The sequence below is a fragment of the Sphaerodactylus townsendi genome, linkage group LG04 (assembly GCF_021028975.2).
Source record: "Sphaerodactylus townsendi isolate TG3544 linkage group LG04, MPM_Stown_v2.3, whole genome shotgun sequence".
Lineage (NCBI taxonomy): Eukaryota > Metazoa > Chordata > Lepidosauria > Squamata > Sphaerodactylidae > Sphaerodactylus > Sphaerodactylus townsendi.
Genome location: NC_059428.1, coordinates 57,948,260 through 57,970,723, shown reverse-complemented (window position 1 = coordinate 57,970,723; position 22,464 = coordinate 57,948,260).

The following is a 22,464-nucleotide window of genomic DNA, read 5'->3' as shown; positions in this document are numbered from 1 at the left end:
GCAGAACTGATTTGTCCTGTTACCTGCTCAACAAGGAAATGCTACATCTGTGGAAAGTCTGGGAATGTTGCCGAAAGCTGTAGGAGTAAACCTCAATTTTACATTCTATAGAAATGGCAGATCAGATCCTTAAAATACACAAGAAATCAAGAATCAAGACAGAAGACAACGACATCATCTTCATGAGGAAGATTCCTTTCAGAGCCTTACAAAAGTAAAAATGTTCTGTAAGTTCAATCAATGGTTTAGGAAAAGGGGAAGTAAATGGGCACATTGAAGACTAATTATAAATGTTAGGAGGGACATAAATTCCAATATATGGTAAAACAAAGGGGAATAAGGGAGGGAAGGGAGACTTTATGTTAAAAATTCTTGACTATGGGATGTTAGGTTTGGAGTACAGGATGTTGTTTTAAATTCTTGACTATGGGATGTTAGGTTTGGAGTACAGGATGTTGTTATAAATTGCTTTAAATTGAATATTGATAAGTTAGAAAAGATTTAAGAAAAAAGAACTTAGGTTGAGCTAGAAGTTTAACAAGCATTGAAGAAATGTGATGGATAAGATCAACAGCAGGGTATGGGCAGAAAGTCATTTGGGTATTTGTAGTATGTTTGTGCAATATTAACCTTTGTTGTATAAATAGAATAGGGTGGCAGGATCACTGTGTCTTTCCTCTCCTAAGTATTTCTTTTTCTTTTTGTTGTTGTTGTTATAGATGTTTAAAAACAAATAAAATGATATATTAAAAAGGAAGGGGGTACAAGGGACAATGAAATGACCCATGTGGGTTCCCTCCTTGTAAACCCATAATAGCACTCATGCCATTTTTTTAAAAAAGAAATCATTATAGTTCATGATACCTTCTTCATGAGTGGCAGGGATTTCAAAGCTACCTTATTGGGTCAGTTTTGCATGCTGATTTACGGAGCTCCCATTGCCCCAATATGTTTTTAACTTTTGTGCAGGTGGGATGTTTTTAGTAGTTGGTAGCTGTTGATGTTTTAATGTATTTATTGATGTGAACTGCCCTGAGCCCCTTGGGGGAGGGCGGTATATAAATCGAATAAAACAAACAAACTAACAAGCAAACAAATAAAAACACAACACAACTTCTTTTTGGAATAGAACTTGGCTGCAGCCCTTTTTATTAAGTAACACAGAAGCTGGGCGCGCATAAGGGGCACATCCTGGGAGTACCACTCCTAGGTCACCCGCAGGGCGGTCCGGTGCACAAGCTCAGCCTCCCCAAAAGGATGTGCTCCTATGCCCATACCCGCCAAAGACTGAGACAAAATGTAAGTTAACAACAAGATGAACCACACCAGCCCTTTCTTCTACTATCTCAGACACTTTTTTCAACTACTTTATCTTTTCTTGGAGGCATCCTGAGGGATTTTTACTACATGAAGTGTATTGATTCATCTTCTAAACATGTTTACTTTGGTATAATCACAACATAAAGCTACACTTCAGCACTATCAATAGTTTGGTCTGGATATTTTCATTCCCAAATTTCAAATGTGAAATCTTATATACCACCAAGTAGGCACAATTTGATTATGATGGTAAGGTGCTGCTTCATTTTCCTTCTACCTGTCACACCCCTAGTAATAGTAATCTGATATGATTCTCAATATGACTAAATATGGAAATAACTGTGCTGGATAACATGCTGCAATTACAGATGAGACACAGGAGGGTAGCACAAGAATCGCAGAAAAATTCTATTCCTTTTCCAACAGCCCTTTCCTGGAGTGATCCACACTGACACTTTCTTTTGACAACACAACAATAGATCTACTGGCTTTTCTTTAGTTCTTATAAGTTCTATAAGTTCTTATGGAGAGGGTTGGGTGCACAAGTAAAGGTGTGCACCACTGAAGTAACTATTTACAGCTAAGGGGGGCTTATCCTCTGCTTTAGAAGGGTCACAGTATCATACACTCAAGGTTACAGAAATGACAGGCCATTTCTATCTGGGAGAAAGATGGATGGATTTTCCTTGGAATGGCTCACTAAACAAGAGAATCTCTGATTCTTGAAATTGTGGTACCTTTTCTTCTCAGAACTTTTTAATCAATCCCTTCATAAGTCACTAATACACTATTTCTCTACATAACCTGACATTCCTGTCACATGATAACTGTCAATTCTGCCTCTCTACAGGTACTTGGTTTTTATCTATCCAGCTCTATGGATGTTTGATCCCTATCTGAAAATTTTGCTCTTATTGTCCATTTTTCCACTCACTTGCCCATTGCTTCTTTCTCTCTCTCTCTCTCCCCACTCTCTTCCTGACAAATTACAGTTTTCCTTTGGTTGGAAACACTAGAGATTTGCATATGCAGCAGGGATTGACTGTGGTACATAGGGAGTAGAATTAAAACCAATCCTTTACAGGAGGCACAGAAGGAGGGATTTTTTACCTGACAGCTTCATCAGCTGTTTGCAAAATCCAAGTGTGAACAGCTGAAACTGTACGAACTCTGCTTGTTTATGTGTTACCCTCAATAGAGAAGGAAGAGTGATTGCCTCTTGCATAGCCATGATTCTCATCCTTCATATCTGTATGCATGTTTCATGAAAGGTGCTGTCAACATTTTTTAAAAGAAAGGAAGCATAAATGACTGTTTCAAAGAGCAGAAGCTGCAATTTATTTTATTGTTGTGTATGTATTACTTTTTATAATATAACATGTAATGGTGAGATCGTAGTGGGAAGATAATTATGCATGGTAGCCTTGGCCTGCCACTGCAGTTGCAAAATGGAAGCGACTACAGCTTTTGTTCACTACCCTGCATTATGTGGAAGTGACTGTGTATATGCTGCTGCTTGGAAGTGCGTGGATATATGCTGATGTTTGCAAAGGGTGCAAGTGATTCTTGGCTTCATAGGCAGATTCTGCATGGGCCAAAAAGAATGGTATGAAAATGTTGTAAAATGGTTTAAAATGGTGTAAAAGGGTTTACACCATTTTCACACAGCTGTTTTTGGCCCATGAGGAATCCACCTTAGAGTAGCTAGGGTAAGAAGGGAAAGAGAAAAGGAGAATGGCTTTATTGCCTGGTGTATGCTTTAGTATTGACTTTTAGAATAAAATATCTGCCTCCTCTTACCTAAGCTATAGATTCAATCGGCTGTTTCAGTAAGTAGTTTCTCTGGTGATTTCTGGACAGCAGAAACAAAATGATCAAAGGACATTTTAAAACATTTTGGGGAAGAAGTTTGTACATCTTTCTCCCCCAAACTGTCTTCAAAACATGTTATTTCTTGCAACCCAGGGTTTTCAAAAATAAAAAAAACTAGTGATCTTTTTCTTTCAACCTGGATTGAAGATGTTTCCTACCTGCTGAGTGAACAAAAGTAGTTTCATTTTTGCTTTTCTGCCTGCCATTTTGTGTGTTGCAGCAGAGATTTTCTGTGAAGGTTTCCCATGGAGGTTTTCTCTGTTTGCAGCTCATCCATGCACAATTTCTGTGTAAAAAGTAGATGAATAAAGTTTGTTTTGCCTAGCTATCCTTTTTTTTTGAGGGGTATATCTGTGAAGCTATGACATCACAATTAGCAAAGCTGCAATATGCGCATATTTTTGTCATTGTAGCTTCACAGACATTCCCCTCAAAATAAAAAGGGAAAAAAACACGTGTGTGGGATTGCTAGATAAAATAGACTTTCTTCATCTACTTTTTACATGGGAATGACACACAGATGAGCTGCAAGCAGAGGAAACCTCTGTGGAAAACCTTAACTGAATGGCAGAGGCAGGAGAATCTGTAGTAGTACACAAAATGGTGGGTGCAACTCTGTCAGCCAGCAGATAGGAAAAAAGAACAGTTTCAGCTGGCAACTCTTGTGTTCTCCATGCTGTGGGAACACAAAAAACCAAAACAGATCTGCCACCCCATAGATGAGTTCAAGCAAGGAATTGGGGCAGAAGCTGCTGCTGCCATTGTAAGCTAGGTGCCCAAACCCTGTATGGGGTCCATGTGAGTGGCTATTGTCATGTTTAGGCAGCTGTGTCCTAAATGAAATTGGTATGAGTGGCTGCTGCTGCTATTTTGGCTCTTGACTGGCCAGCAAAGCTTATATGCACAAAACAAGTCTGCAATTCTAAGCCTGGTATGAGAGGATAATTCTCTAGCTACTGGTAGTTATCTGTAATTCTGTACATTAAGAAGGGGAATTCATAGAGAGGCTCTGTGATGGCATCGATCTTTTTACTCCAGTCTTTTTAAGTCAGAAGATTGGGGATTTTAGTAAGTAATTACTTAAACTATTCTAATTTTACCCCATGCTGCCAAAGTAGATGTCTGTCTGCATTCATAAATCAGTTAATGCTGAAGATAAAATAGTCTTTATGGGAGCACCAAGAGGATGCCATCAAAAATTGAATTTTCATGTCAAGTTTTACTTGATTTGTAGGATGACATCTTTTTTTTTTGTAAGATATTGCCATGTTGCACATTCTCCCCACTCCTGGTGCCTCCTTTGTAAAATTGTGTGTCCAAAACAGTAGAGGTCTATACGGCACAGAGAACTGCTACCACCATCCAACATTTAAAGGTATTTATATATAAAACAGAAAACGTTTAAGAACATACTTTAGCACAGCACCAGATTGAGGAAGGGACTCAAAAGATGTTAGGGATAAACACAATTCCTCTGTCCCTTTCTTTATACATATCTTATCAGGACAGGCTCTTAAGCTTAGGAGGTTTCAGCTGCCTACAGATTCTCCATTACCTGAAAGATGTCCTTCAGCTCCTTGGTCAAGCACATGGTCAAAATGGCTTCTGCCTCCAGGACTCCAGCAAGAGCTTTGTTAGCTTCCTTGGTCTCAGCCAGAAGAAAGCCTTCGTCCTTGCTCCCAAGAGTTTTGTCAGTTCCCAGTCCCCACCCCTTTTGACCTGGTCAGTCTGGGTCAATAAATCTTTTCCTGCTGGCTCCTCTTCCTGAGGGTTTTCTATCATTTTGAGACTTCCAAATCTGTGATACTTGCTTGGAAAAGGGGGGGAACTTAACCCATTCGATTGTCTCTCACTACCTGTCTTAGCATTTCTAAAAGGTGGCTGGCTGGGTGAGGTTGGAAACCTCCTGCTCAGAGGAAATAAAAGTTTAAACGATGCCTTCAAACCTCAAGTGGGGGAGTCATTTTTTCACAGATACCATGAAAGAATACCAGGGTTGCAAAGCAAAGTCAGGCAATGGCAACATACTTCCTGTCTCTTGTCTTGAAAACACCTCTCACCACAAGGCAACAGTAACTTTACAGCAGTCGCGAAGCTACCAGGGGGCGGGGGTGTGTGCCATGCACCGGGGGCATGGCTTTGGGGTCACATGGGGACAGAAAATTCCCCTCAACTCCTCCCCTTTCCCCCTATGGCTCTTCCCCCCACGGTGCTTCCACCACACACTTTAGCAACCCGAGCAGGCTGGAAAACAGGTCTGCCTGTTCTGGTGGGAACTACATTTCCCAGGGTCTCCTGGGAAATATAGTTCCCGCACAGGCAGGCCTGTTCTCCAGCCTGTTCAGGTTGCAAAAGTAAATGTGGGGGGTGTCGTGGGGGTGTCATGGGGGTGGGCAGGCGTGATTCCCCCCATGGTTCCTCGCCACACTTACTTTAGCAAACCGAGCAGGCTGGAGAACAGGCCCACCTACCTGTTCTGGTGGGAACTACATTTCCCAGGGTCTCCTGGGAAATGTAGTTCCCACACAGGCAGGCCTGTTCTCTAGCCTGCTCGGTTTGCTAAGTAAGTGTGTGGGGGGGTGTTGCATGGGGGGCAGGTGTGATTCCCCCCCACAGTGCCCCCCACACTTACTTTAGCAAACCGAGCAGGCTGGAGAAGAGGCCTGCCTGTCGACTCCCAGGCTGCAAAGGAGACCCTGGGAAATGTAGTTCCCACCAGAAGAAGCAGGCCTGTTCTCTAGCCTGCTCGGTTTGCTAAAGTAAGTGTGTGTGGGAGGAGGCACTGTGGGGTGGGGCAAAAAAGCCAGAGTGCACACCGGGCACACTCTGGCCCATCTACGCCTCTGCTTAACAGCAAAAAACAGACAAAACAGCAACAAACAAACAAAAACTGAGGTAAATTCATGTGATGAAATTGGCTATTATTTCACTAAAAAGTGTTTTAAAACTGTAAAAAAATATTTTTCAAAAAATATTGTTCACTCACTTGTAAGTTATCAAAGAAAAAGCAGAGCTGTTTACTTATTATGGAAGTATTTAATTAGTTAATGAGATATGGAGCTTTGAAAATATAGTTTGTGCACTAGGGGGTAGACATTGCAAATGAGATTTCATCTTTCCCATCTCCCTCACTTAATTTTCAGAAAATAACTGATATAAACTGAATCATGTGAAATAAATACAATACTAGGTTTCTTCCATTGCAGAGAACAGATAAATCTTTGCCCCTAATCCCTTGACATCATCTCAATCCTATCTAAACAAAATTTCAATTTCAGAAATTTCCTCTGGGAAATCTTTAGCAAATTCCATCTCAGCTTCATAGAGGGTCAAAACTAGCAAGAACTTTGTACATTGATTTGCAGGCCTATTCTTTTAGAAACTATATTTACCAGTTGGATAATATGTACAAAGAAGCCATCTAGTGTCATCCTTTTTTAAGTATCTAGTACCCAGTGAATGAATAATGAAAACTTAATTGAACCTGGATTTTGAATTCTGATTTTCAGGAACAAAATTAATTAAATAAAATAAATTTGTGGGGTTTTTTGGAATGGTATGTTTAAAAATATTGTCCTAACTGCCTGTATTGTGGTTTTTCTTGTTTTAGTAAATATTTCATTGTCAAGGCTGAATTATCTGGTGTTCAGTGGTAAAATATGTGCTCGACAACTGCAACCAAGGCCTGCCCATGGTATATTTCTAAGCTTTCAAATATGAAAAGCAATTACAATTTTTGCAAAAGTCTAATTTTGTTTTGCAGATGATATAGATCAAAGTAATTGTAGTGTTAGCACTGAGAACATTAACCAAAAAAAAAGACATTCTATAACATTGTTATTACAAGATCCAGGAATTAAACAAAGATAGAGCTTTTCTGTTATCTGTGATTCGTAAAAATAATCATTATACAAGAGTGGAAGAAGGGAGAGACAAACATTTTGTGTGTGTATATAAAAACATAAATCAAGAAAATGAAACAAGGTACTAGTAAGTATCTAAGGGAAAACTAATATATAGTAGTTTCTTTCATTCCCCTTTCATTTAACTTCTTTTAAAAATATATCTCATTTTATATAGATGCAATAGTGACAGAAGGTAAAAAGAAAGAATTTGTGAAGTTTTCAATAAAATAAGTTCTGTAACATTAAAAAAGAGAAAATATATTATTCAAGAAACAAGTATTCCCAAATTCTAGAGGAATAACCCAGTTGTGGAAGGGAATAACCAGATCTTTTCAGACCTCAGAAGCTAAGCACAGTCAATACTTGGATGGGAGTACCACCAGAGAAGGCTCCACAGAAAAAGGCAATGGCAAACCACCCTGAAAAGCAAACTGCTTATTTTGAAAGTCTGCAACTTTACAGCACTTATGTACGTAGTCGAGTGTTCCCATTGCCACCAAATAGTTGCATGGGGCAATTTTAAAACTAATACAATTAATATCATAATGCCAATTTACAGCATTCTTTATAGAATCTTTATAGAATCTTTAAAAAGAATCTTTTGAAAAGAATCTTTATAGAATCTTTTGAAAAGCATTCAAGAACCACAAGGCTAAACATTTCATTAATGATCAGCCCAATCCAGATTGGGGAGGAATTATGCAGTGGAAGCAGCAGAGGGCTGTGCCAATATGTTTGATCTCTCCACTGGTGTAAGGGACCACACTCTACCCACACTGGTAGAGAGTGCAAAAACACTGGGGTCCTGTAGTGGGCAAACTGGGAAACCTGGGCTGCCATGGAGCTATGCTTGAGTTCAAGGAGACCTCAACTCAGGAAGGGGCGGGGTGTTCCCATTGCTACCAAATAGTTGCAGTTGGATGGACCCAATGTTTCTAGACTTCCACCAGCGTTCTAGCTTGTGAACGGCAGCCCCTGCCATGCAGGCTTACACAGCACAAAAGTGCAACATAAGCTTGTTTGTCCTATGGGGTGATTTGGGCAGCTAGAGGGATTTAAATTTTCCCTCCTTTCTGCCCCACGCAAAGCCCCCGTGTGTCAGACTCTGGGTCCGAAAATAATAGAAACTGTAGATTTGGTCTACAGTTTTTATTTGGCACCTAAAGGTAAGTAACAGCAAAGACAATTCTGAAGAACCCATGCAAACACTCTGCTTATATCCCCTAAAGCTCCCCACCCCCAAATGGCTCTACTCTACCCCAAGAACAAAGCACCAGAAGGGAATAGTTTACACTTGATAAGCAGCTGCTCTTCTTGGCTCCAAGGCGTTAGACAATGGGAGAATGATAGCTGGACACCTACAGTGAAGAAAGCCTTACAGTTCACTTGCAAATGTTTGCCACCCCCAACTGTCAGGCCCAGGTCTGACATTCTGCATCCTTTAAGGCCCCCCTCCCAAGCAAGGGTGATCTGGGTAGGCATAATGGAAAGCTTTCACCAGCCATGGGGCTTGAACATGAGAAGAGTCCACCCACTCATTATGCCCAGCCAGGAAATGAATCCATGCTACTAAATATTGCAGATGTTTTCAGTGCACACGAGGGTCCAGAATAGCTTCTACTTCATGGTATAGTTCTCTCCTCACACAGGTGGGGCATCCGTCCTGGGATGCCATTCGTCCGAGGAGGCGCTTTCTTGAGAAGGCTGCAATGGAAAACAGGGTGTGTAGATCTTAGTTTTTTTAGGTAAATCCAGTTCAGCCATCACATGATCGATCCCCTTGATCCCCTTCAATAGGCCCACATATTTTTGTCCCAACTTTTTGCAACATTGGATAAATACATCTAGTCCCCCACCACCACCAGCTCCAAAGGCTGCCGTTTTTTATCTGCCTGCTCTTTAGCTTTCTACATGGGTTCCCATGCTTGGCGGATAGACTGCACGCAGTTTTGAAGCTTTATAGATCCTTGCACTCTAAGGATTTGGTCTATAGTCTTTATTTGGCACCTGAAGGTAAGCATCAGCAAAGATTATTCTGAAGAACCCGAGCAAACACTCTGCCTATATCCCCTAAAGCTCCCCTTCCCTGTTAGCCAAATGGCTCTATTCTACCCTGAGAAAAAAGCACAAGAAGGCTTGGAACAATTCACACTTGATAAGCGCCTGCTCTTCTTGGCTCCAAGGACACAGACAGTGGTAGAGTGATAACTGGACACCTGCAGAGAAAAAAAGCCTTACAGTTCCCTTGCAAATGCCTGCCATTGTCAACTGTCAGGCCCAGGGCTGACACCATAGAGGCACTGTGGTGCTGCAAGGTCCTCGACTGTCTCTGAGTACCCTTCCATTTGAATTGCATTGTTAGCAGCAGCCGTGTATGTAAAAGAGATCAACTTTGTTATACAAAAGAAATTTTGTTGTGATTGAGGGACAAGGAAATCTGTCGTTTTTCAGTTTTGGGGTTTTTTAAATGTTCAAGGGTTTCAAATCATTAGCTTCTTATACTGTATCGTATATTTAATTTATATACCGCCCTCCCCCAAAAGGCTCAGGGTGGTGCACAACAATATTAGAACAATATCAGTAATCATAGCATCATACAACAGATATCAAACATAATATCAATAAACAAGGGATCAGTAAACATAGCATCATAAACATAATAGGCATATCATAAACACAGCATCATAAATATAACATTATAAAGAACAATAAGCATAGCATTATGGAAGATAACATTATGAGCAACAATAAACATAATAGTATAAATAACAATAGCAATAGCTATAACATCATGAACTGAGGCAACAATAGTTCTTATGCCCTTTCCCCTGTAAATTCACCTGTTCTACCAATTTATTTGGAATATTTCTATGTCATCAGACTCCTGATCAAGGAGGCTTAAAATTAAAAACGCAGTCCACTAAGAACACAAGCCTTTAGACATCAGTGGTATAAAAACTATGCATAAAACAATCAGACTATTCAACTCTTAATTAAAAGCCTGGGTAAAAAGATGGGTTTAAGCCTGGCATCTAACAAAGTAGGCCCCAGGCAAGCCCCAAGGGGGAAGGAATTCACAAAGCAAGGTGCCACCGTGAAGGCGAGGAGACAGAAAGCCTTGTGAGGGAGACCTCCGGGGGCCAGAGAACAGTGTGGACATGTCCCTCCAGCCATCCAGAGCTGTGCTGGGAAGAGAGATAAGTAAATGAGAAACCCGTAGGGGCCAAAAATGGCACGCTCAAGCCGGTGCACTTCGCACCGCGCCAGTGGAAAGATGGGGCTTTTGAAAAACCTTGTTCAGGGAGCAAGGTTCAAAAGCAGTATCTTTGCGTCGTTGGGGGGGTGCGAGCATGGCACTGCTGTGAACAGCGCCCCAGGGACAGTGTTTTTACTGTTCCTAGGGCACTGTTTTCCACCTGTGTGGAAACAGCCTAAGAGTCAGCACTTTAAATTGTTTCTAAAAACAGATAGGTAGCCAGTGTATTGTAAACTGATTGTAAATTTTAATCAAATGTACAATGCCTGTGTTATACTTGCATTTAACAATTTTCCACTGATTGTAGTGTCTCTCAATGACTATATGTTGTTAACTGTTTAACAATTAATTATTAAATTCTTTGGGGAAAAAATCCCAAACTTACTGCCAAGTTATATCCAGCATTTCAAAATTGTGGAATTTTGATTCGCCATTGCCTTCCTCTGCAGAGTTTTCCTTTCATGACTCCCTTCCAAGTACTGACCTTAACTTAGCTTTTGAGATTTTATGATATTGGTTCATATTCAGGGATGCTGATACTCAATGCTGTTTCTCATTTCACACATGATATTCATAATCTGATTATTTCAGTAATATGTGCATGTGTAAAGATTATGCTCTGAAGGAGTTTAATATTTAAATAATCAATGTTTAAATATTCAACCTATTTAATCTGGCCTGTAGTTGCAGAAATTTAGACACTAAAAGTAGGTTTTAAGATATCTCTGGTCCAGCCTAATGCATTTTGCTGTGCAGAAAAAAAGCTGGTTTGGTTGTATTTTATATGAACATGCACAGAAAACAATAAATCATTTTCTGATGCCAATAAGCCAGACATTCCATTCAGCAATATATTGACTAGGGAATCTGAAAAACTGAGTCTCACCCTCACCTATAACTTTTACTTGTATAATTTAGGTGTTGGCTTGTAACCACATATCAAGAGGTTTATATTATTGTCAAGATGAGTTCATATATTATATATTATCAGTCTGTTTTAGTATACCATTTTTATCACATTCATATAATTTGAACAACCTGCTGCCAGAAATAAAAAGAATTTTTTATAATGTTCTATTTCTCTAAAAATAATTGTACTCTTTAGTCATAATAAATATACTGAATCCTTCATGCTAATAGGTACCAATGCTTTGTATGTTCTCTCTAACTTGGTAAAAAAAATACAATTGGAATACACATCTATATCTATGTGGATACAGAAAACTAAAAATCTTGAAAAATAGAAATGTAGTAAAATAAGGTGTACCTGAGGGGTACTTTGGTGGACAAATAACACTTTCCTTATTTCACCTGGGTAAAGAGCTTTACTTATTCATCTGGAATTAGCACCAACTGAAAACACAAGAGAATGTTTTGGCAAGCAATGAGGCTTGTCGTATGATTTCCAGTAAAGATTTGAGATGAAACAGTGTGTGATCACTTAATCTTGTTAAATGTAGCACAAAACACTAACTGTATTAAAGCATGCATTTAAATGATAACAAATCCTGCTGTTAAAGCTAATAGAAAACAGCTCTTTCCCCAATTTACCTGCCACTTTTTAAAAAGATTCCTTTCTATATTTGAGCTATATTCTATATTTGAGCCTTACATTTGACTAATGGTGTAGTTTAAGATATGTTGTTTAATTGTTTATTGGTTCTTGTTATTGTTAATACTTTACAATTAATTTTTAAATCAAAAGAACTGAGGAAAGAATGCTGTGCATTAAAATTATTCTTTATTTTATTATAGAGGGCTTATCTGTAATGATATATTAATCTTAACCCATAGGCCTTATTTTCTGCTATAGAGAAGCCAAATGTTTAAAAATGTAAAAGAAGTTCCCCTTTGCCTGGGATAAATTGAGGACCCATTGTACAAAAGATAGTTGAGTTATTCCCAGTTTAATAACAAAATGTAAAATTTAATTCAGAAGAATTATATAATTAGATAATAAAATAGCTCATATTATTCAATGAAAACTGGAAAAGAATGGAGGTGGAATGCGCCTGCTGGGAAAAAGGGATCTTCGTTTCTTTTAAACATAATAATAAGCTCCCCAATTATTTACACAGCAAGAAATTCCAGGGATAAAAAACACTAGATTTATTTTCCTTTTGTATGAGAAAACCCTGGAGATTTAAATTCCCTTTGTATGTCTTCATTATTAATGTCTACATGAAGAAAGAAGTGAAGGTGAATATCTATTCTGGATGAACAAGATTTGATGGAAACAGGTTTACTAGCTCTGGACTGGAAAATTCCTGGAGACTTAAGATAGGGTTTCCAACCTCCATGAAAGCCCTGAAGATATTGAGCTATTACAGATAAGTTCCTCTGGAGAAAATGGCTGCTTTGGAGGATGGACTCTATGGCATTGCACCCGACTGAACTCCCTCCCTTCCCCAAACCCCACCCTCTCCATGTTCCACACTGCAAATCTCCAGGTCCCCCAAATTTCCTTGCACAGCTGGCAACCTTGATTCAAGAGCAGAGTCTGGTAGCAGTGGATGGATTTGGAGATGGGAGAGAGCTCAACAGGGAAACTGCCAACTAGTCTGGGAGAACTCATCTCTATAGTCTGGAAATGAGTTATAATTCTGGGAGAATTCCAGGCCCTATCTGGAGGTTGGATAGAAATAATTCAAAATCAGATAAATATTAAGAATTATTATTTGGTCTGTAAAACATAGAATTTCAAATACTTTGGGTTTCTCATAGTTTGAGACCCACATGGGTACTATTAATTTGGCAACATATAATACGTCATCAGAAGTTCAGTTGCTTTTACTTTTTTTAAAAAAAAACATCTTACACATCTTGATGGATTATGCCTTACATTCACAGGCTAATGCAACAGGGTAACCTTATAGTGAAATGTTTTTTACCTTTCTTGTTAGGAGTAATTAGCTATTTCACTTTAGTTCATTACTTCATAGGTGATAAATTACTTAATAAAAGGGGCTTTAATATATTTGGCACATTCAGTTAATTTATTAAAAGTTTTAAGCCTTGACGGTATTTGAGAAAGAACAATACTTTTGTGTTTCAAGGGTAAAGAAAGGACACATTGAGGTATGAAATAAATACAGGAAATGGTACATTGTTTTCAGTGAATCAAAGCATCCTTGGCACATATTGACACCTCTAAAAAGATTTGTTTCCATAACACTACGTTGTTTTTATTAAAAATTACAGATATCACTCAATGCTTAAAATAATATTTCTTTTGTCTAATGTAATATTTGTAGGTGTGTGTCAAACATTTTCAGAAGCATACCCATGCCAGTTTGCTGCAGTCAAAATAACACAAATCCTTCAGGCACACAAAAAGCTATGGTTTTGATTCTAGGAACCATGAGCAGAGGCACTGATGGTTGCAGGTTGCTTTCCCTCAAGACTCCTCTGATGTTGGGCATCAAGTAACTTCATGGGCAGAACGGTATGATTAAATCAGCTCTCCTTCCTCTGGTGCTGATGGAAAAAGTGTTTTTCTGTCCTTCCTCCACCAGATGGAAAGAAAAATGGACTGTAGTAACCTTTCGCTAATTTACTCTGCAAAGTTAATTTAATCCTTAGCATCAACTATTGGAAGGTTACAGGGGTTGGTAAAGAAGAAATAGGCCTTTTCGCACAAATCCATGAAAATGTTTTTGGAATGCTTTTGGAATGTTTTCAATCCTCCCCCTCCCCCCATTTGTCTGCGTTCACCCCCTTGAAATGATTCCTGTCCACCATTTTATGATTGTTCTAGTTATTTTATAATAATTGTATAATAATCTTCAATAACAATAATAATAATAATTTTATAATGATGCTACGTTGCTTCAAAGCCTCGAGGTCTAATTCTCCTGGGTTATGTACATGAGGTTTCAAAGTTCCAACCCCCCAAATTAAAAAATGATGAAAATAAACAGGTGAGCTGACAGAGCAAGCTCAGAAAATGGCATCAAGAAGGAAGTCCAGGGACTGCAGAGAGGCATGGAAACTGTTTTAAAGAAATACACACAGCAAGTCAAAATATTTTTAAAACATTTCAACAAAAGAATTGTTAAAATAGAGGATTTATTTAAAAGTTTTTGAGGCTGGAAATAAAACATTTTGGAGGGAAACCATGTGGAACTCCTCAGAGAAATGTTTTATTTCTTGGTTCAAAATGTTTTATTTTGGTAGTGTGCAAAAAAGAGTAATTGATGGGAAAATGTTTCTACAGGCACCATTGTCGTGAGAAAGTACTGAATCCAAGCCTGATGAACATATTGTGTACATACTTTCTTAAAGTGGACACCACTTAAGATATACCTATGGCTCAAACTGACCATGACTTTTAACAAGTCAGTTTGGGTTTCCTGGATCTGCTGTGTTTTCACTAGTCACATAGCTGGTGCCGGAAACAGCTTTTTAAAGAAATACAGGGACCCAATTCTGCTTGGAACTTTGGTCAGTGGGGCAGATGTATTATGTGGAGTTGCACATGCAGAGAACCAAACTCAGCTTGTTAAAAGTCATAATGTCTAGACTGAGTCTGAATTGTTTGTTAGAGAGTTGCATTGTTACTTTGCTGTTTCTTTGAGGAATTCAAGGCATTTTACATGGTTTTCCTTCCTGCATTTTATCCTAACAACCCTGTCTGCTCATTTTGGCTCAGACAAGTTGCCCCAAGAATAGCCATCAGGGTTAAGTGGGGATTTGAACCAAGATCTCTTTGTTGTTTTGTGCATGTTATTATTTATCCCTAAATGATAGAAAGTTGTTAATTTGTTCAATCAATGTCATGTTTGTTTGTCAGGCCTCATGGTGCTGCCATTATAGTGACTTTTAAATTTTCCTAGTTCTCCAATGCAGATTGTTGTGGCCAACAATAAGCTGTCCTCCTGGACCCTATTGTGTAAGCTGATCGCTGGCTGGCCACACTTGTATTGTGTTACCTTGTTAATGTGTTACCAGCGTGATAAATTGGACACACCTTGGTTATTGATTGCTTTCTGAAGAGGAACACAGAAGTTCTTTTGACCTGCCCAGGGGCAGGAGGACATGCAGACTAACTGCCCAAGACTTGGGTGATTTTAAAACTCCACCTGGGTTGCCTGGTTGCCTAAAAGTATTAATTGCAGTGGTGCTGGTTCTTCCCAGCCCATTCTGTGTCAGAGAGGTAGAGACAGCCTTGAAATTGTTCACCCTGTATCTGGTGACTGTTCAGAACCTGCCTTTGTGGAACACACCAGCCCTGCAGAGGAGACCTGCCTGGAGAGGAGAAGACCAACCAACTTTCACTTTAAAAAAAATTTGCTTTTGAAAGTATATAGCTTTCCGTCACTGTTTGGCCCAGAGTTCCTGGGTTCTCCAAAGGCCCAGGGTTCTTGGAGTTTAACTTGTGATTTGTTGAATTGTTCTACTGTTGTGAAATGGATGCTAGCAGCATTTTCAGTGTTTCACTTCAGGTGTCTGGATTTGTGTGTGTGTGTGCATATGTGTGTGTTTGGGGGAAAGTGTTTGGCCCTTGGGCCAGTGCCACTCAAGCCTGCATTACTTAAGCAAAGACTATGGTTCTTCCTTGTGATTTTTCCTTGTGTTACTTTAACTGTTGTTAAATTGCTCTCATTCCAAACTGTTTACAGAAGAGGACTTTGGATTTATACTGTGCCTTTCTACTGTAGGTGGGGGACATCTCAGATGGGTGTCTTCTCCACCAATAGCAAGGAGGCAGGAACTCGTCATCATTTTAGCCGTGTTACTTCCTGTCCACTCCCGAGGCCATATCTATTCAGTATTTTTTCCTGCCTAGCAGGGAGTGCAGGTGATTTTGAGAGGCTCTTGCGTGCATAACGTGTGTGTGTGTGTGCTGGGTGCGTTTGACACGACAACGACTCTAAAAGGAAAGAAAACGCCTAGCTCTAACTAAACGGCGACTAACAAGCGCGGCGAGCTTTAAAAGGAGCAAAAAACCATCTTCCCGCCTTTTTCAATGGCCCGCCCATAGCCATCATGGTGTCGGGCTCTTTCACCCCGCCGCGTCAAGACTTCGCCAGATCGACGGCCGAGGGCACTCGCGCAGCAAAAGGAGGACGAAAACATGCTACCGGCTCAGAGGAGCAGCCGACAACCAAGGCAGCAGGATGCGCGGAGGGCCCTCCGGCGCCCAAGAAATCTAAGAAGAAGCTGCCTGGGAGCTCATCGCCTTCCCAGGGCACGGCCGCGGACGGCGGCTCCCCGTCCAGTTCCTCCTACCCCGTTAGGGCCATGGAGTGCTGGACCAACCCGCCGATCACCTCTCCACCCGCGGATGCGGCGGAGGGCGCGGCGTCATTCGAAACGCAAGTACCGGGGCCCCGGGCTAGCAGGGGGGAGGAGAGCGATCTGGAGCAGCCAGATGCGCTTGCGCAGACCCAGGAAGGCGCGAACGACAACCTTATCGCCTGGCAGCGCGTGCCTCCCGCAGACTTTGCACGAATGCTGACGGAACAAATTGAGAGAGTGCTGGATGCGAGGGAACAAAGAGCCGCCCTAAATAAAAATCCCCCTCTCCCTCCCAGAGCCATAACCGGCCCTGTAGGGAACGCGTCCAATGCTCAATTTAGAGACCCTCTTGCGTTACAAGAGGATGAAGAAGAAGAGGAAATAGAAGGCGAGGAAGAGGAAGGGTTAGAAGGTGCTAGGTTTTCAGACACTGAGGAACCTACCATTGAAAAAACGGAACTGACTCCACAGTTTTTCAAACAGGAGGATATTCAGCTCCTAATAAATAAAACTATCTCAGCCCTGGACCTCCAGGACCAGGCAGAAGCGGAGAAACCGCCAGCACCTGATAAAACTAATAACCCCTCTAAACCCATTAAAGGCTACCCTAAAGGAAAATTAACTTATTTTCCCCCAGATACGGAGTCACATAAATTTTTCCCAGTGCCGGAGTATTTTGTTAAGCGCATTCAACGCGAATGGCTGAACCCCACCGGCAGGAAGGGACTACCCCCATCCTACAAGAAAGTAAGCAGTATTAAAGATTTATCTGGGTGGAAGATTCCAGAAGGCTCTACGCAGATCGCTTACGACTGGCTGCCGTGACGGCCATCATCGCTGGCTTCCATGGTGGCCAGAGCTACCTTGGTTTGGAACAAAAGAATTTTAGACATGATACCAGCAGAACACACTGCTGTCAGGGAAGGCATTGAGCGAGTGCTCATCGCCAATGCCTTCATCGCAGATGCCACTCTGGACGCCATTGCCATGGTGGCTAGGACCATAGCTTCCAATATGGTAGCTAGGCGCAACACTTGGCTACGACCATGGCAGGCGGACATGCAATCCAAAAATGCAGTGGCAGCCTACTCCTACTATGGCGAATTAGTATTCGGAAAGGAACTGGAACAGGTTCTAATTCAAACCAAAGACCAGAAAAAAGCAATGCCGAAATCAGTTAGACAGGAGCGTGCATTCACCAACCAAGGCGGCTCATGAACCACTTTCAGAGCGCACAAAACACTTCCCAGATTTAATAGGGATATCAGCCGCGGCTCATGGCAGAGCCAAAGTTCCTTTCGTGGCAAAAACTCTTTCCGCCCATTCCAAAAACAAGGAAAGAGTTTCAAACCAGATAAAAATAAACAATGACTCCCGGGAACCCCCGGTGGGGGGACGCCTTGCCAAATTTCTAACAGCCTGGCAAGGACCACACATAGATCACTGGACAAAAGAGGTGATAAGTACGGGCTACGTAATAGAATTTGTCAAAATTCCCGACCACCTCTTTGTCCCCTCACCCCTATCCTCGAACCCGGCAAAGGCCAAAAGAGCATTAAAAGCGGTCTCACACCTACTGGAAATTCGAGCGGTAGAACCGGTCCCCCCCCCCAGGAGAGGTCATTAGGGACCTATTCTCACTTTTTTACAGTTCCAAAATGAAATGGGGAATCCAGAGCGGTCCTAAACCTCCGCTTTGTCAACAAATTTATTCGGCTACCAAAATTCAAAATGGAATCCCTCCAATCCATTACGCTGGCTCTGAGACACAGAGAATTCTTAACCTCCCTGGATCTTAGGGAAGCCTACTTACACATCCCTATCAATTCGGCACACAAAAAATTCCTCAGATTCACGGTAGGGAACGCCCACTTCCAGTTCAGGGCCTTGCCGTTCGGATTAGCGACAGCCCCCAGAACGTTCTCAAAGGTTCTACTGGGACCCATAATACAACTCAGGGAAGAGGGGGTACACATACATCCCTACTTAGACGACCTACTCATACGGTCCCAGAACAGAGTCAAGGGATAGAGGACATTGCCAGAGTACAACAGACACTGCAACATTATGGATTCCTCATAAATTCGGAAAAAAGCTCACTCCTGCCAACTCAGAAGTTGGAACATCTAGGGGCAACCATAGATACCACAAGAAACACCTTATTCATCCCTCTAGAAAAAATTCACAAAATTCAAAACTTGTCACAAAAAATCTTAGCCATGCCCAGACCAACTCTCCTGCAGCTGGCGAGCCTTCTAGGCCTGTTCATTTCCGTAATAGACCTGAATCAGTGGGCACGATTACATGCCAGACCGCTGCAACTGTTCTTAAGACCGTTCCAGCTGGATATCATCCTGAAGAAAGACAAGAAGCTGTACCTTACACCTCAGGTCAGAGGAAGCCTCAAGTGGTGGACCTGCAAAAACAACCTAAAACAGGGAAAATGCTACCTCCATGGCGACAGACCTCAAATATTCACAGACTCAAGTCTGTCGGGGTGGGAGGCCACCTTAAATCAAAAGTTCGTCCAAGGCACCTGGTCGAAACAAGAAACATTACTCCCCATCAACGTCTTGGAGACCCGAGCGGTGTTTCTGGCCCTACAACATTTCCACACAGAAATCAACCTCCAACACCTAATAGTGAGGACAGACAACATCTCTACCAAGATGTATATAAACAAGCAGGGGGGATCGAGATCCCCGAGGTTACACAAGGAAGCTCTGAAAGTCCTCAATTGGTCAGAAAAACACCTGTTGTCTATAGAGGCACAGTACATCCGCGGAATCAGAAACGACAAAGCAGACTGGCTGAGCAGACAGCAGGTACAAGAGGGCGAGTGGAGACTCAATCCACAGCTTTTCAAGGACATTTGCCAACAATTGGGTCAACCCAAGATGGACCTGTTCGCCACAGCGAACAACACTCAACACCCTCAATTCATGTCCAGATATTACCATCAAAAGGCAACCCAAGTGGATGCCATCACAGCCCCTTGGCCCCGCCAGCTGCTATATGCCTTCCCGCCGATCCCGCTGATCCCACGCCTCCTTCGGAAAATCAGACTGGAGAAAGCCCAGGTCATCCTCATCGCACCACAATGGCCCAGAAGGCCATGGTACTCCACACTCTTAGAAATGTCCACACGTCAGCCTCTAACTTTACCAATATCCCACAATCTGTTAACACAGGGACCCATAGTCCATCCAGACCCAGGCTGGCTCAGGCTGACCGCGTGGAGTGTGAACGGAGAAAATTGAGGCAAAGGGGCTACTCAGCTAAGGTTACAAGTACCATACTGGCAGCACGTAGGCGTTCAACAGTCAACATCTACAACGCATCCTGGAAGACTTTCGTCAGATGGTGCCAGCCACGAGAACTGGACCCAGAAGCTCCATCTATAGGCAACATCCTAGACTTCCTCCAACAAGGATTTGAGAAAGGTTTGCGATGCGCCACACTAAAAAGACAAATATCGGCACTCTCAACAGTGTGCCAAACCATAGATGACAAACCCATTTCGAGTCATCCGGATGTGACGAACTTTCTCAGGGGAGTCAAACTGTCCCAACCACCGGTAGTACACCGATTTCCCTCCTGGCGCTTACATGTGGTATTAACAGCTCTAACCAAACCACCATTCGAACCGATCCAAACCATCCCTCTATGATGGGTACGAATGAAAACCCTTTTCCTACTCGCTATAACATCAGCCCGCAGGGTTTCAGAAATCAGAGCACTATCAGTCAACACGAAGCTCTGCACTTTCTTCAAAGACAGAGTGGTCTTACGCCTGGATCCAACCTTCATTCCCAAAGTCTATTCAAAATTCCACCTACAACAGGAAATTGTGGTACCTACCTTCATGCCCAATCCGTCTCACCCTAAAGAGAAGGCCTGGCATACATTGGACGTCCGGAGGGCACTGAAAGCCTTCATAATCAGGACTGAAGACATCCGCAAAACAGAGAATCTCTTCATCAACGTTAATTCTCCCAACCTAGGCGCTCCTATGTCAACAGCGGCTATAAGCACTACCTTAAAAGCCACAATCATCGAAGCATACAAAGCGGCCGCACTACCAATTCCTACAGGCATTACTGCACACTCAATACGCAGCACTGTTAAACGAAGCGCTGCATCTCGCCAAATCGAGCATCAGCTCGAACAAATCTGCAAAGCCGACCACGCATGGGCCTCAAGCTCATCGTTTATCAGACACTATAAAATGAACTCACTAGCCTCAGCGGAAACTGCCTTCGGCCGCAGAGTGCTAGAACATATCATCGGGGACTGATGGACCCACCCTATATTGGGGACACTGCTCGGGGAGGTCCCATCTGAGATGTCCCCCACCTACAGTAGAAGGGTCCATTGAATACTTACTGTGAAGGGTCTTTCTACTGTAGGTAAGGGGGACATCTCGACCCCCCCGGTCCTTATTAGTCCCCGATGTCTTGTACATAGTTTGAATGTTGGTTAGCACACACCTGAGCCTCTCGCTACAGTTTATAGTTTACCGATTGTTATTTTGGTGTTTTTGTAACGTTATCGTCCGGTCACTTCAAAACTACGAAACAAACTGCTAGGTCATAAGGATACTGAATAGATATGGCCTCGGGAGTGGACAGGGTTAGGGTTAGGGCTGAAATGATGACGAGTTCCTGCCTCCTTGCTATTGGTGGAGAAGACACCCATCTGAGATGTCCCCCTTACCTACAGTAGAAAGACCCTTCACAGTAAGTATTCAATGGACCCTTCTCTCTTGTAAGGAGACTCAAGGTGGCTTACAAGCTTCTTTCCCTTCCTCGCCCCACAACAAACACCTTGTGAGCTAGGTGGGGTTGAGAGATTTCTGAGACAACTGTGACTAGCCCAAGGTCAGCAAATCACAAGTTAAACTCCAAGAACCCTGGGCCTTTGGAGAACCCAGGAACTCTGGGCCAAACACTGACGGAAAGCTATATACTTTCAAAAGCAAATGTTTTTTTAAAGTAAAAGTTGGTTGGTCTTTTCCTCTCCAGGTAGGTCTCCTCTGCAGGGCTGGTGTGTTCCACGAAGGCAGGCTCTGAACAGTCACCAGATACAGGGATGTAGGAGTTTATTTTGTAGTTTTATATTTTCCTTAGAAGGGGTTTCTGTTTGTGGTTTCTTTCTGTTTGTTTCCCTGGTTTGTCTTGCTGCTTAGAGGGTTGGGGGGGGGGGGGGCTGTGTTTCTGTTGCTGTCCAAGGGTGGATCTCTTTTGTGTGGGGTCTTTTACCAATAACACACACCACTCACTTGCTGGGGTAATAAATTGCCCATAGCCATTTTATTGAGCAGAAGCATGAGGCTAAGCGTGGGTCTGGTTCTGGTCATACGGGTACATTCTACAGCTCAGCAGGGTGGGTGCCCCATCCTGAGCTTCATTCTCCTGTGGGGCTCTGCTGGGCAGACACTCCTGGCCAGAGATGTTCCCCTTCGGCTCGGTTCAACAGGGGCGGTCACCTCTTGCCTCTGTTGCCATTCCCGATGGGAAGGCGTAGCTCCCTAGCTCCCTTCCCCTTGCCCTTCCAGAGCCGTACCCGTGTGCCAACCTCCATGAATTAGGCTATGACAAAATAAGCATGCATTAACATAAAAATAATAGGGAGAGGTTGGTGGGCAATTCGTCAGCTGGCGAGCACATGGCCTGGCAAAGGAGAACTAGCCTCTTTAAAGTCTCGCTTGTCCCTCCTTTCTTCCGGTGACGCTCGCCCTCTTCCCGCATGGCTTTCTTTCCCCTTCCACCCTTACGGGTGGCATTGGCTGGTCCCGCCTGTCCCCACCCCGAGCAGCAACCGCGCCTAGTGGTGATTCACTGTCGTCTTTGCTGTGGTGTAGTGCTGTGG